Raw genomic sequence first — 14,373 nt, forward strand, 5'->3', positions numbered from 1 at the left:
TCCGTGTGCATCCCCTACAGCGCGGTCCCGTGTGTCGCTGTCGCTGGTGCTAGATTGGCCTGGATGCAGGCTCAATCTAGCAGGTCGCTCATATCACCGCTGGGAGACGTGTGCTGAGCGGTCTGTGCTAGATTGCTCAGCACACATCTCTCCCTGTGTGTACGGGACTTTACCGCTTGAAACAGTTGTTTATAATGGCTGCTGATATGTTATACGGTGTCTCTTTCTTTGATTAAATGTATTGTTTCATTTATTACTGAGATAAGAGAATAGTGTGTCTCCTTTGAAGGTCAGGGGGACACCTAGTCGGCCACTGAAGCTCATCTGGTTGCCTGTCAGTGGTCTAGAACAGGGGTATTAGACATACAGCCTTCCAACTGCTGTGGAACTACACATCCCAGCATGCCCTGCCACGGTTTTGCTATTAGGGCATGCACAGAAGCTGGAGAGCTGCATGTTGAATAACCTCTGGCCTAGAATCTAAACTGAATATGTATGCTAACGACACTAAACTATGTAGGGTTATTAACATAGACTGGGATTCTAAATTGCTACAGAAAGACTAAAGGGGCAAATTCAGACCTGATCGCTACTGTGCGTTTTCGCACAGTGGGCGATCAGATCTGAACTGCACATGTGCCGCAGTGCGCATGTGCATGCCAGAGATGCTATCGGCATCTCAGCCCAGCGATCGCCTCTGTCTGATTGACAGGTAGAGGCGTTCGCTAGGCGGGCCCGAACCGTGCGGGGGCCAGGCCGCAGCGGCTGCATGATGTCACGCGCTGCCGCTGCGACCAGGGATGCAACACTGTGCTTTTGTACTTGTGTGGAGGGAGGGTGGTTAGGGCCTGACATGCGGGGCGGACTAGCCCCATGCTGGGCATCCCCCCACATGTCAGAGAAAATTATCATAGATGTGCTAAATTTAGCACATCCACGATCAACTTTGAATTACCCCCAAAGCTAGGTACACACTATACAATTATCTGTCCAATCTGACTGATCGGAATGAAAATGTATGGGAGTAAGGGTGGTTATACACGAGAACGATATTGGACCGATTTGCCATATTGGAACAACAAATTACATCGTCAATATGTACGCACAATTGCGCACTCCTGCCGGTCGTATGCGACATCTTCCGGTTGACTGTGCTTCATGGTCAACTGGAAGTTATTGCATGCGACCCAGCTCTTTGTAATGAAGGATAAAACAATGATCATTCAGTCCTTCAGTACGTCGGCCCGGTGTGTACGGGCAATCAGGCATGGTCAAGGTCGAAGAAAATTTGGTCTGACCATTTGCCCGATTCCCCATTGTTCAGGTGTGTACCCCCAATCGATCATTTGCTCACGAACACTGGAAAATTAACATAAATGGTCGCTCAGATAAATTGATTAAATCAGACTGATATTTTTGTCTGGTTTTCAGAGTTTGGGAGCAAATGGTCAAAAAATGCTCTAATCCTTGAAGCAATTATCTGATCAGCTCGTAAAATGCAACCTCCCGATCTGACCATTTGCCGGAACGATTGCAGGCATTGGGGCTAATTCAGGTTGGATCGCAGTGTGCGATCCAACCGGAATTTTTGCTGAAAAGATATGCGGCATGCGCAGTGCCCATCCTGCGCATGCGCCCGCATTTTCTGTGGGGGGTCCGCAGAACAGAAAATGCATTTGCCTCTGCTTGTCAATCAGGCAGAGGCGGTTCCGATGTGGGGGGGCGGTAACGCTCTATTTCCAGGGAGGCGGAGTGCTGGGGGGGGGGGGGGGCGGAGCGACGCAATCGGTGGGCGGTGCGGTGCAAAAAGGGGTGTGATCGCGGTGGCTGCATGATGTCATGCAGCCGCCGCGATGGGTAAGATGGCGCCGGGTCTCCTGCAGCCACAGCTAAGCTGCGCCGGCAGGAGGCATCAAGATTTATTACGATGAAGCAGAAATTGCGAGGTGATTGCAATTTCTGATTCATCAAGAAGGGAGGCGCCGGTCAGCATGCTGGGCGGCCTTGCCCAGCGATAGGCGGCCCCCAGCATTCTATCCAAAGGATAGCAAATTCTGCTGATTAGCAGAATTTGCTATCCTTACTGAATTAGCCCCATTATCAGCTGAGGCATGCACACTATTCATATTGGGGCATTTGTAAGTGTATCGTCTGATTGGCCCAATAATTGTATATTGTGTGCCCAGATTTGGACGATCAGTCTCCGGAGCAGACACACGTCTAAACTGGTCAGGTGATTGGCGATCTGGTCTCTTGATTTTTCAGCTTATTTAGGAATCTTTTGACAAGATCAGACAACCAGGATTGGATGAAACCAGAGGTTGTGTGATCGCGCACACTCTACCGATGTCTAACTAACGGGTAGGTCTGAGGTTGGATCAGATAGGAACTGGACAATGGGGGTCATTCCGAGTTGATTGCTCGCTAGCTATTTTTTGCAGCGCTGCGATCAGATAGTTGCCGTCTATAGGGGAGTGTATTTTCGATTTGCAAGTGTGCGAACGCTTGTGCAGCCGAGCAGTACAAAAAAGTTTTGTGCAGTTTCTGAGTAGGTCTGAACTTACTCAGCTGCTGTGATCACTTCAGCCTATCCAGTCCCGGAATTGACGTCAGACACCCGCCCTGTAAACGCTTGGACACGCCTGCTTTTTCCATCCACTCCCTGAAAACGGTCAGTTGACACCCACAAACGCCTTCTTCCTGTCAATCTTCTTGCAATCGGCTGTGCAAATGGATTCTTTGTTAAATCCAGCACCAATACGCTTTGTACCCGTACGATGCGTCTGCGCATTACGGTGCATACGCATGCGCAGGTTTTCCGAATTTTGACCTGATCACAGCGCCCATGTGTAGTTCTAGGCAAATGTTAAACTGGACTGTGAAATAGCAGATTCATGTAATGTAGGTAAGCATAGGGCTGTGTACTTGGCTCATGGTAATAATTAAGGGGGAGATTTAGTAAGCCTTCTAAAGAACATAGGTAGGGAAGTTGCCATAGCAACTTATCAGCATCTAAACATGATTTATCTAGTACATTCTTTAAAAAGTCTAGAATCTGATCAACTCAGTCACCCTAGCACACTCACACTCATCACTCAGGTGGTGCCAATGTGCCTGATACAGAGTTGGATGCAGTGTCAGCAGGGACGGATCTAGACTTTTCTTTGGGGGGATGCGGTTTACTGTTTAATCTTGACTCCTCCCTCTACAGTACGATCCTAACGCCTCCTCTCTTAATTCTGACTGAACTTTTTGAGTGAGACTGAGATAGAGCTTTGTGATTGATCTATGTACATGTGACTGTGCTATGGGGTAATTGTATTTATTAGCCCTAGATCCCACACACCAGCAAGTGAGAGGCAAATGTTCTGTAACCCTTGCTCTCCTGGCTCCTCTGTGCTGCTGTGGTATAAGCTGCAGCACATCGTTCTGCCTCAGGCTCTCCCCGGAGAGTTCTCTACTGCTCAAAAGTGGGCATGGCTATGACTGTGTTAGGGGGGGGCGGTCACCCCCCTTGCCCCCCCCCCCCCCCCTAGATCCGGCCCTGAGTGTCAGTGTATGCGCAGGTAGGCAATTTCCTTGTACTACGCCTTCGCTGCGATTGATTAGTGGCGGCATGACGCAGTGAGAATGGGATTTGCAAAGTGAGTGACAAATAAGCGCTGTGGGAGGTATCAGGAGGTGTCTACAAAACACAGGTGTGCAGCGACCATATCAGGGGTGTGTCTGAGCCTGTGACTGCATCATCATGAGGCTCCGGCGGCTGACATGCGACGAACGTTCTGAGCAACTGTAGGGTAGCGCTGAGGTTCGATGGTGAGACTGGTAGTGTGCCTTAATACGCAAGTGGCAGATCAGAGAAGCAATCAGTGGGTGTCTCTGTACAATTATCTGCGGCAGTGTCATTAGCGTGTTATCTCAGATCCACTGCATGCAACAACTCTATTGCAAAGGCAACTGCAGCGGTATCCAGTTGAATGAGCAGGGCTCTCTTCCCTCATGTGCTTATCCTTTTCTTCCTTTAATAATGCTCACCTGCCCAAATCCTACAGTTTTCAGCCACCTAGATACTTATCTCAGTGTCGTCTACTGATGTAGTTATGTTTACTAATTAGTTACCCAGTACTTGTCCTATATTGTCTTCAACTGTAAGTCACTGTTTTCCTGTTTTGAGTATGTGCATATGTACTCTGTAATTGGGCGCTGCGGAACCCTTGTGACGCCATATAAATAAAATATAATAATAATAATAGATCTACAGTAGAAAGATAAACAGTCAGTAGGTCCAACATGCAAAAGGTCGACAGGACCAGAAGGCCAACAGGTAAAAGGTAGACAGTGCTTAAGGTCAGCAGGTGCAAAAGGCTAATTTTATTTTGTAATACATTGTTTTATAGTTTGTCCTTTGAAGATCCTTTGTTAGAACCACAGCATTATATACTGCACCACAAGTTTTACAGACTCTGGTTCCATCTAGTGAGCAAAAACATAACTACAGATATACTGTACTGTAGCTGCCAACTGAACAGAAGCAAGTGGCGTAATACCAACACTGCATGTAACAGTCTAATGATGCTTGAACATTTGTCACCACGGCTACCAACTCATATTTATGAATTATTATTATTAGCCTTTATTTATATGGCGTCACAAGGGATCCGCAGCATCCAATTACAGAATACATAAACAAATAATCAAAACAGGAAAAGTGTCTTACAGTTGAAGACACTTTGAATTCTGATTCTATTATAGCCACTGTAATAGCTTATTAATTTATAAATACAGAATTGCCTGACACTACATAAAATTACAGCCTTAAATGTCTGTCCTTCATTGGACATACACTACGTATATACAGTTGTTGCACCAAGATACTGGACACCTTAAGCATATCTTGATGCAGCCAGTGTAAATATGCAGAAGTAATCTCTATTGTCAAAGTCAAATTGCATATTTCGATATTTAGAATACACTATGGCATTTACTAATGGACGCGTCAAATACGCATGCTATATAGGTAATACGGTAGGGCTGAATGACCGTAATGGCGAGTTACTATGCACATTACGGTAGAAGACGCATTTGTTAATAAATATAATACATAGCAAATATTTCTTACTTACAGATAATATACACATAGGCACCATCTACCCAACACACCGTTTATATATATATTGTATCACATTTGTAACAGTGACAATTGCGCAATAACGCTTATAGACACACAGGGACATATTATCTCCCCATGTCTGGTATCAAAATGATCGTCAGTTCATTAGCTAATATCCGGTAGTAGCGAAAAGACCGTAGCATGTGGCATTCGCAAGATATTAGCAAGTATCACATATGTAAACATAATAATGAAGAAGTAATTAGGTATACAGAAACTAGTTGTCTGGTGAAACTCTGAGAAAAGTAACAGTCACATTCCTGAAGACAATACCTTTGAAGGGGACCAATGGACTATCAAGATTTGAAACTGAGTACTTTACTGACCAATCGTAGCAGTGCATCCCCCACTGCACGGTGGGGGATGGAAATCCTGTATAAATATAGGACAAGTCACAGTAAGCATTAGATCTCCTATCTCAAATCACTGCGGTTTTCTGGATCCAGGGGCGCTTGCGTATGTATTTGGTCTGTTACCTGTAAGTCCTTATTGGTGTATTATACTGTACTTGCATTTCTCTGTATATTTGTGTTTATTGTTTGATCAGATTTTACTGTATTTTGTAGCTGTTTTCCCGTTTTCTCTTTATTAAATGTTTGCAGGTTGGAGCGCAGTACACTTGTAACGTGTTTATTTAAGGTAAAGTGCCGCACTTCTCATCAGAGTTGCGTCAATACGCCCACAGGTTTGAGTTTGTGTATTCATAGCACCGGAGGTGCCGTATGCTAAATTGACGCAGAGTTGCGTCCGGTTACATTAACGATTGCACTGTTTTTTTAAATATTGTCAACTTTTACACTATAAATTGTGAGCAAGGTCGGGAAAGAGAAGAAAGGAATCTCAATAGATCAATCATTCTCACAATTTTACTAGAGAAAAAAAAAAATAGGATTTTGGTTACCTACCGGTAAATCCTTTTCTCGTAGTCCGTAGAGGATGCTGGGGTCTACATTAGTACCATGGGGTATAGACTGGTCCACCAGGAGCCATTAGCACTTTAAGAGTTTGAGAGTGTGGGCTGGCTCCTCCCTCTATGCCCCTCCTACCAGACAAAGTCTACAAACTGTGCCCGAGGAGACGGACATCTTCGAGAGAAGGATTTTACACAGATAGTGGCGAGATTCACACCAGCTCACATATACAAGGCACATCAAGCTAACTAGCTGAAACATTACTTACCAAGTAACAATGCAGTACTCAACTAAAACGAAGTTGTACTGAACCAAATAACTATAGCAGGAAAACGAAGCGCTGGGCGGGCGCCCAGCATCCTCTACGGACTATGAGAAAAGTATTTACCGGTAGGTAACCAAAATCCTATTTTCTCTTACGTCCTAGAGGATGCTGGGGTCCACATTAGTACCATGGGGATGTACCAAAGCTCCCAGAATGGAAGGGAGAGCGCGGAGGCTCCTGCAGAACTGATTGGCCTCTGAGGACCTGAAGTTTGGTCAAAGTATCGAACTTGTAGAACTTTGCAAACGTGTTCGACCCAGACCAAGTAGCCACTCAGCAAAGCTGTAAAGCCGAGACACCCTGGGCAGCTGCCAAGGAAGAACCCACCTTAGAGTGGGCCTTAACAGAAGTAGGACACGGAAATCCTGCCGTAGAATACGCATGCTGGATATTGAACCTGATCCAATGAGAGATTGTCTGCTTAGAAGCAGGACACCCAAGTTTCTTGGGATCATACAGGACAAACAGAGTGTCCGATTTTCTGTGACGAGCAGTCCTCTTCACACAGATCTTCAGAGCCCTTACAACATCCAAGGACTTTGATGAAATCGAGGAGTCAGTAGCAACTGGCACTACAATAGGTTGGTTGATATGAAATGCCGACACAACCTTCGGAAGAAACTGCTGACGTGTCCGAAACTCAGCCCTATCTTCATGGAAGATCAAGAATGGGCTTCTACAGGACAAAGCCCCCAATCCGACACACGTCTAGCAGAAGCTAAGGCCAACAAAGTGACAGCCTTCCGCGTGAAAACTTGACCTTAACCTCCTGTAGAGGCTCAAACCAGTCAGACTGGAGGAACTGCAACACCACGTTAAGATCCCAGGGCGCCGTAGGCGGTACAAAGGGAGGTTGGATGTGCAGAACTCCCTTCAAAAAAGTCTGAACCTCAGGGAGGGCAGCCAACTGTTTCTGGAAGAAAATGGATAGGGCCGAAATTTGGACTTTTATGGATCCCAGCCTCAGGCCCATATCCACCCTTGCTTGCAGGAAGAGGAGAAAACGTCCCAGTTGAAACTCCACTGTAGGAAACTTCTTTGACTCACACCAAGATACATATTTTTTCCAGATGCAATGGTAATGTTCAGACGTGACTCCTTTCCTAGCCTGTATCAGGGTAGGAGTAACCTTGTTCGGAATGCCCTTCCGAGCTAGTATCTGTGGTTCAACCTCCATGCCGTCAAACGCAGCCGTGGTAAGTCTAGATAGGCGAAAGGCCCCTGCTGCAGCATGTCCTCCCGAAGAGGAAGAGGCCTCGGCTCTTCTGGCAGTAGATCCAGAAGATCCGCGTACCAAGACCTTCTTGGCCAGCCTGGAGCAATGGGGATCGCTTGAACCATTGTTCTCCTTATGAGCTTTAGCACTCTTGGAATGAGTGGAAGTGGAGGAAACACGTACACCGACTGGAACACCCACGGAGTCACTAGGGCGTCCACTGTCACAGCTTGCGGGTCCCTCGACCTGGAACAATACCGCCGAAGCCTCTTGTTGAGATGAGAGGCCATCATGTCTATTTGAGGTATACCCCAAAGATTTGTCACCTCCGTGAACACCTCCGGATGGAGTCCCCACTCTCCTGGATGGAGATCGTTTCTGCTGAGGAAGTCCGCTTCCCAGTTGTCTACTCCCGGAATGAAGATTGTACTGTATTCTCCTCCCTGACAATTACCTCTCTCCACTCCAATCTATCCTCAATGCTGCTGCCCGGCTTATCTTCCTCACCAAACACACTACGTCCACCTCCCCTCTCCTTCACTGGCTTCCCTTCCCTTTCAGAATCCAATTCAAACTTCTCACACTCACTTACAAAGCACTCACCCACTCCTCTCCCATTTACATCTCTGACCTTATCTCCCTTTACTCTCCCACCCGTCCTCTTCGCTCTGCTAATGCACGCCGACTCTCCTGTCTTCTGATTACTTCCTCCCACTCCTATCTCCAAGATTTTTCACGTGCTGCTCCCTTCCTCTGGAATTCTTTACCTCTCCCCCTCAGACTCTCCACCTCTCTACAAAACTTCAAACGGGCGCTTAAGACCCATTTCTTTACCAAAGCCAGCCAAATCTCATCCTAACCCTCTGTTCCACGCTCTCTATGTACCCCATCTGTGTCACCCCTGTCTGTCTACCCCTCCCCTTAAAATGTAAGCTCTCACGAGTAGGGCCCTCTTCCCTCATGTGCTTATCCTTTTCTTACTTTAATAATCCTCAACTGCCCAAATCACACAGTTTTTTGGCTACCTGGAACTTATCTCTGTCATTTACTGGTGTAGTTATGCTTAGTTACCCTGTACTTGTCCTATATTGTCTTCAACTGTAAGTCACTGTTTTCCTGTTTTGATTATGTGCATATGTAATCTGTAATTGGGCGCTGCGAAACCCTTGTGGCGCCATATAAATAAAGGATAATAATAATAATAATTGCTGACAGCGCCAACGCGTGTTTTTCTGCCCAGAGGATGATTCTTGTTACCTCTGACATTGCAGCTCTGCTCTTCGTTCCGCCCTGTCGGTTGATGTAAGCCACTGTCGTTACATTGTCCGACTGCACTTGAATGGCCCGATTTCTCAGAAGATGGGCCGCTTGTAGAAGACCGTTGTGGATGGCTCATAGTTCTAGAATGTTTATCGGTAGGCCGGCTTCCAGACTACCTTCCTTGGAAGGTCTCCACTTGAGTGACTGCGTCCCAGCCTCGGAGACTTGCATCCGTAGTTAGAAGAACCCAGTCCTAAATCCCGAACCTACGGCCCTCAAGAAGGTGAGGTAGTTAATAATAATAATTTTATTTATATAGCATCTTTCTCCAACAGGACTCAAGGCGCTTTACAGATATCAAAAACAATGCACATGAGTTCGAATAAGAAGTGAATAAGCTAGAGCTTGAATAAGAAGTGAATAAGAAGCTGTCCGAATAAGAAGCTAACTTCAGCCTCGTCATGCTGCTGCTGCTACTACTACTACTACTACTACTACTACTACTACTACAGGTGAGGTGGCACGTCTCTCTTCAATTCGTCTGCTTCTTTCACAGCGTTTCATAATGGGGCGATCACATGGTACAAAGATCGGGAGCTGGTCACATGACTTTGATGTCATCAAAAGGTCTTCGCTGGTAGTACTGGGGCAGATCTAGCAGCAGGGGGCTCCCATTACGGGTAATGGCCCCGGGCAGTGACCCCAGCACAGAAAGCCCCCAGCCCGTACAGCCAGCAGCAGAGCATTAAGGCGGAACCCGGTCTACTCCTGTGTGCAGCGCCCATACCTTGACATGAGCTACGCTCCGAGCCTGGCGGAGTGACATGCAGCAGCACACGTGTGCGGCCGCTGCTGGGGTGACGCAGCCGGATTGCTGCTCCCAGTATCCGCACAGCGGCCAGCAGCGGGGCGCTATTCTCTCCTTACCCGCGCAGCGGCCTGTGGCTCCAGCAGCGGGGGAGAAGGAGCGGTCGTCATGGCCGGAGGAGGTGGCCCCGGCCGGGGAGGGCAGCAGCCAGAGTGACCAGCAGTACTGCGAGCTGTGCAGCAAGATGGAGAACCTGCTGCGCTGCGGCCGCTGCCGGAGCTCCTTCTACTGCAGTAAAGAGCACCAGCGGCAGGACTGGAAGAAGCACAAGTTGGTGTGCAAGGGACCCGTGGCCGGGAACAGCCCCGCCGCCCGCAGCAGCACCGGTGACAGCTCGCAGCCTGCTCCCGCACACACAGACTCACACGGGGACTCTCCAAACCGCCGGGCGCCGAGACTGCTGTGACCGCAGGAGCTGCCTCGAGCAGGTCAGACGCGGCAACGGTGCCCGCAGGCCCCGACACCAAACAGCGGGAGGTGGTGGTCGGCGGAGCGACCCTGAGGGCAATAAAGGAGAAAGACTATATCCAGATGTCGGGCGAGGCAGGGGGCAGCAGCGCCGCCAGGAGGGGGGTGGCGGGGAGGCCCAACGGGCACACCAAGCCGCTGCTGCAGAAGCTGGCTCAGGAGTACATCATACCCTGCATGAACAAGCATGGCATCTGTGTGCTGGACGACTTCCTGGGCCCGGAGGTGGGGTAGAAGATCGCCGGCGAGGTGCGGGCCCTGCACAGCACGGAGCGCTTCACAGACGGCCAGCTGGTCAGCCAGAAGAGCGACTCCTCCCAGGACCACCAGAAGAGTGAAATACTGGCCTTTGGCGACAGACGTATCTGCTGGTGCATATGTATGACCACTTGTCCAGGAGATCCATTTGAAAGGACCGAGCATGAAACCTCCCATACTGTAGAGCCTCGTAAGAGGCCACCATCTTCCCCAGAAGGCGAATGCACTGATGATCCGACACCCTGGCTGGCTTCAGGACATCCCGGACCATTGTTTGTATCACCAATGCTTTTTCCTATGAAAGAAACACCCTCTGCACTCCCGTGTCGAGGATCATTCCCAGAAAGGACAACCGACTGGCTGGTTCCAAAATTGATATTGGAAGATTCAGGATCCAACCGTGTTCCCTGAGCAGGTGGGTTATGAGAAGTATGGACTGTAACAGCTTCTCCTTGGACGGTGCCTTTATCAGCAGATCGTCCAAATATGGAATTATGTTCACCCCCTGTCTGCGGAGGAGAACCATCATTTCCGCCATCACCTTGGTGAAAACCCTCGGTGCTGTGGAGGCGCCAAATGGCAGTCTGGAACTGATAGTGACAGTCCAACAGTGCAAATCGGAGATAAGACTGATGCGGCGGCCAAATCGGAATGTAGAGGTACGCATCCTTGATATCCAGGGATACCAGGAACTCCCCCTCTTCCGGACTTGATATCACCGCCCTCAGAGATTCCATTTTGAACTTGAACTCCTTCAGAAAGGGGTTTAGCGATTTTAGGTCCAGAATGGGTCTGACCAAACCATCCGGTTTCAGTACCACCAAAAGGTTCGAATAGTAACCTTTGTTTTGCAGATGAGGAGGGACTGGTACAATGACCGGTGCCTCCACCAACTTCTGGACAAGCTGGCAAGCCTGATTTGAAGAATCAGTGAGGAGGGAGATCTTGAAATTCCAGTCTGTACCCCTGGGACACGATATCTTGCACCCAGGGGTCCAGGCCGGGCAACACCCAGACATGACAGAAAAGCCTGAGTGTCGCTCCCACCGGCCCCACCTCTGGGGTGTGCAGTCCACCGTCATGCAGAGGACTTCGGCGTACCTGAAACAGGTTTTTGTTACTGGGAACCGGTCGCAGCCGGTTTCTTGGATTTGGGCCGGTCTCCCCTAAAGAAGGTGTTGGACGGTCTGGCCTTTCGTGGCTTGGCAGCCCGAAAGGGCTGTGATGCAGTTGAAGAAAAGGGTTTCTTCGTAGCAGGTGCAGCTGAGGGAAGAAAAGGTGACTTACCCACCGTAGCCATGGAGATCCACGCATCTAACGCTTCCCCAAAGAGAGCCTGACCTGTGTAGGGTAGGGTCTCCACACTTCTCCTGGATTCAGCGTCGGCAGACCACTGTCGCAGCCACAGTCCTTAACGAGCTGAGACAGACATGGAAGAAATTCTTGCAGCCATGGAACCCAGGTCTTTCATGGATTCTACCAGAAATCCTGCCGAATCCTGAATGTTACGCAAAAACAATTCAACATCAGATTTATCCATAGTATCCAAATCTTCGAGTAATGTGCCTGACCACTTTACTACAGCTTTGGCAATCCAAGCACTGGCAATAGTGGGACGCAGTATAGCCCCTGAAGCCGTGTACATGGATTTGAGCGTATTATCAATTTTACGATCAGCCGGCTCTTTCAAGGCGGTAGATCCTAGAACAGGTAAAACCACCTTTTTTGAGAGTCTGCATACAGACGCGACAACAATGGGCGAGTTTTCCCATTTTTTTCTATCCTCCACAGGGAAAGGAAACGCCACCAGGACCCTTTTAGGGATCTGGAATTTTTTCTCAGGGTTTTCCCATGCGTTTTCAAAAATAGCATTTAATACTTTTGATGTAGAGGTGGTTAGCGAGGATTTCTTATTTTCAGTAAAGTAAGTCTCCTCAACCTGCACAGGTGTTGTATCAGTAATATTCAACACATCCCTAATGGCCTCTCTCATCAACTGCACCCCTTTTGCAAGAGATGCTGCCCCCCTCAACACATCCCCATCACCGTCCTCAAGTGTCAGAACCGGTATCCGTATCATCTTGCATAACCTGTGCAAGAGCACGTTTTTGGGAATATACAGCGGGGGGCCCTGAGGTAACAGAACTGGGCCAGACTGCCATGGAGCTCTGTAAAGCCTGAGATGCAGACTCATTCTGTGCAACCTTAGTAGAAATCTGATAAATCATATATTTGATAGAGGATAACCACTCAGGCTCCCTTGCTGGTATCTGTGCTAAAACAGTGCAATCCTGATTACATGGAATGAAATCATCCTGAGAGGACATATCCTCTGCAGCATATGACACAGAGTCCCTGGACATAGCTTAATGGAAACCACAGACACACACACACATACATACATACATACATACATACATAGGGGAGGGCAGATGGAGTTTCACCCCCAGAATGGCAAGAGAGACACAGAGATTGGAGCCAACCCACACACAGTGCTTTTTAGGTAAAGGGAGACCCCCAACCAGCGCTGACTGTGCACCTTAATAGGTCACACAGCCTGTATACAGCCCCCCCCCCCCCCCCCCCCCCCCCCTCGGTCTACAACCCCCTGGTACCATGAGAGATAGCTGGAGTTGTTCTGGAGGGACTTGCTCTTCACTGACAGCGTTGTGCAGGCAGGAAAATGGCGCTAAACACTGCTGGGTCCGCTCTGAGAAGCTCCGCCCCCAATATGGCGCTGTCTTCCCGCTCTTCATAGGATATACTGGCCTGAGGAATTATGCTGGCAGAGATCCCGGGACCCTGACAGGCTGTGTAACCAGTGTAGGGTGTAGGTACTGGATCAGGGCGCCCCTCACAGCACCGCACTATGTACTGCTGAGCCCCGGAGCGCAGTTAGTACTGCACTCCATACCCTGTTGCCGCCATCTTCACACCGGCCCCCCACTTGCTAGGGGGGTCGGTGACTCACTCGCCACCAATCTTCTGGCTCTGTAAGAGGGTGGCGGCATGCTGCTGGGGTGAGCGATCCCCTGTGGCGGGGAACGATCTGTCCCCTCAGGAGCTCAGTGTCCTGTCAGCGGAGATAGTGGCTCAGACCCCGCAGGACGGACACTACTCCCCCCTTAGTCCCTCGATGCAGGGAGGCTGTTGCCAGCAGCCTCCCTGTAAAATAATAAACTCTAAAATAAACTTTTACTAAAGAAGCTCTGTAGAGCTCACCTAGCTGTGACCGGCTCCTCCGGACACATTTTCTAAACGGAGTCTGGTAGGAGGGGCATAGAGGGAGGAGCCAGCCCACACTCTCAAACTCTTAAAGTGCTAATGGCTCCTGGTGGACCAGTCTATACCCCATGGTACTAATGTGGACCCCAGCATCCTCTAGGACATAAGAGAAATAGCATTAAACATTGTAATGGTGTCTTCCATGGTACATCATTTGATTTGGTTCTCTTTGTACAGGCAGATAATTACAAAAAAAAAAAACAACAACACACTTCATACCTTGAACTATACCTAGAGAAATCCACTCTCATATGAGGAATCAGCACACGGACCCAGAAGACACTGCTGCGCCGCTAGAGCCGCTGCCAGGTAAGTGAAGACGCTGCACCGTCAGGACACACATTATGTCCCCTTAGAATGTAAGCTCTCACGAGTAGGGCCCTCTTCCCTCATGTGCTTATCCTTTTCTTACTTTAATAATCCTCAACTGCCCAAATCCCGAAGTTTTTTGGCCACCTTGGAATTTATCTCTGTCATTTACTGGTGTAGTTATGCTTAGTTACCCTGTACTTGTCCTATATTGTCTTCAACAGTAAGTCACTGTTTTCCTGTTTTGAGTATGTGTATATGTACTCTGTAATTGGGCGCTGTGGAACCCTTGTGGCGCCATAT

The 14,373-nt window shown here is 48.7% G+C and overlaps 1 pseudogene; it reads left to right on the forward strand.

Moving 5' to 3' along the window:
- Window positions 1-9,858: 9,858 nt before the first annotated feature.
- On the forward strand, window positions 9,859-13,946 carry LOC134910850 (egl nine homolog 1-like; annotated as a pseudogene).
- Window positions 13,947-14,373: the final 427 nt, after the last annotated feature.

Source organism: Pseudophryne corroboree, chromosome 4, assembly GCF_028390025.1.
Source record: "Pseudophryne corroboree isolate aPseCor3 chromosome 4, aPseCor3.hap2, whole genome shotgun sequence".
In the NCBI taxonomy this organism is placed as follows: Eukaryota; Metazoa; Chordata; class Amphibia; order Anura; family Myobatrachidae; genus Pseudophryne; species Pseudophryne corroboree.